The sequence below is a fragment of the Otolemur garnettii genome, unplaced genomic scaffold, assembly GCF_000181295.1.
Source record: "Otolemur garnettii isolate 467f Iridium unplaced genomic scaffold, OtoGar3 scaffold00249, whole genome shotgun sequence".
Taxonomy (NCBI): domain Eukaryota; kingdom Metazoa; phylum Chordata; class Mammalia; order Primates; family Galagidae; genus Otolemur; species Otolemur garnettii.
Window position 1 is genome coordinate 751,560 of NW_003852644.1, and position 2,257 is coordinate 753,816.

Here is a 2,257-nt window from a genome sequence, read left to right on the forward strand (position 1 = left end):
TTTTGGCCAGGGCTGGGTTTGAACCCTCCACCTCAGGCATATGGGGCCGGCACCCTACTCCTTTGAGCCACAGGTGCCACCCATATGTTGTCCTTTTTTTCTACAAAGGTGGAGAGCAGCCCAGGAGCACTAGGCCTTTCTGCCTCGCAGGTGCAGCTCTGGGACACAGTCAGAATGGAGAGGTTCCAGTCCCTGGGCACAGCACTGTCCTGCAGCTTCCAGCTGCCGCGTGTTGCTCTTTGATGCCATAGTGGCTGCCTCTTTCCATGTTATGGCCACCTGGGTGGAAGGCGCTCCCAAACAGTGTCACTTCATGCTGCTGGGGAAAGACTTAACTTCCTGGCCGGCAAGTGGCTATCCATTCCAGGCTCACATGCACCCTCAATCTTACTTCATGCTTAGGGAATCCTGGCTTTGTTTGTTCACCTGCTCTGCTTAAAGGCATCTGTCACTGTATATGGGATATTAACTCATGTCCAGCTTCCCCCTGCTTCCCCTGTACATACCACCTACGCGGTGCCTAGTCAAGGCCAAGCCTTGGTATGTGGAGGGTGCTAGGTTCCTGTGGATGGTCCTCATAGCCCTGGGCTCAACGATCAGAGTCTTGGCTAATCCAGACATGGAAAACTGAAAGAGATTTCCCTGGCAGCCTTGGGAGCAGGTGAAAACAGGTGCCATATTTCCTCCCCGTTCCCAGGTCTCTGCCCCGAAGGCTGAGGAGTGGTGTGTTCAGATTCCAGCCCAGTAGTTTGAGATCAGCACCAGATACTACTAGTGTGACACTTGCCTTCCAAGTGTGACGAAGGCCACTACAAGGCACATAAGTGTACAGTTGAATGGCTCTATAGGTCCTGGCTATAAGGCCCTACCCCTTCTGGGGCCCACACAGATCCTTCACTCCAGCTGATCAACATCCCCTTGCATCTCCCAGCATTAAGCCTACTGCTGTGCTCTGAGGACACTTTCCTGACCTGGGCCTCTATCCTGTTAGGCTACTCTCCTGAGCTCACCAGGACCGGGTGCAGTAGGTAAGACAGAGCCACAGCTCCATGTGTCAAGGCGTACAGGCTAGGTGGTGGGACACAGCAGCCCACATGACATGCCATACTGGAAAGCCCAGTGGAGTGAGCACTGGGTGAAGAGCTTACTTTGGGGAGGCCAAATTGGACTAAGCTGGTTTGGCCTACCAGCATGCACCTAGCACCCTGTGCACACCCAATAGGGGGCAGATGGAGGTGGCTTTGGGCACCCCAGAAGCTTCTGGTAACAGAGCAGGCAAGAGGAAGGTGGCAGCAGAGGCTTCAGGGAGAAACAGAGCAGGGGTGCTGAGGAGGCAATCCACTACCCCCCCAACCCCCGGCTCCCCTCTATTGTACCCAAGACTTGCACCACTGGGGCTACCTCAGCTTCCTGGGCCTCCAGCCATTGCAGCCCCAGCCAAACTGCAACAACAAAATAGCCAGATGTTGTGGCAGGGGCCTATAGTCCCAGCTACTCGAGAGGCTCAGGCAAGAGAACTGCATAAACCCGACAGCTGGAGGTTGCTGTGAACTGTGACGCCACAGTGCACTACCACTCTACCGAGGGCAAGAAAGTGAGATTCTGTCTCTTAAAAAAAAAAAAAAAAAGAATCCAGCCATTTATCCTAGCTGTGCCACCCAACTGTCACTAGCCTGTCAGTTTGATTCAACAGGGGTCAGACGATAGGATGCACTCCTTCCACAGCCTCCACAGAGCACACTCCGAGGGAGTTTTTGAGGTCCTGGACTTGAAGTGGATAGCACTTTGGAGCTGCAACTCAACCCCTCCCCCAAACTACCCAAAGAGCTGGTTGCTGGTGGCTTGCCAGACTTTTATCCCACCTTTGTCCTCTAGTTGGGGAGGGAAGGAAGGTAACCCAACCTCCAGATGCAAGAAGCCAGCAACAGCTGCCCATTGACCTAAAACAGCCTGGTCTGAATCTTGCCACAGTGGTTGAGCCTTGCCTTAGAACCTTCCATACTTTTTTTCATACAGTTTCATTATGTTGCCCTCAGTAGAGTGCCATGGCATCACAGCTCACAGTAACCTCCAACTCTTGGGCTTTAGAGATTCTCTTGCCTCAGCCTCCTGAGTGGCTGGGACTACAGGCGCCTGCCACAATGCCCAGCTAATTTCTTTTTCTATTTTTTTTTTTTTTAGACGGAGCCTCAAGCTATCCCCCTGGGTAGAGTGCCATGGCATCACAGCTCACAGCAACCTCCAACTCCTGGGCTCA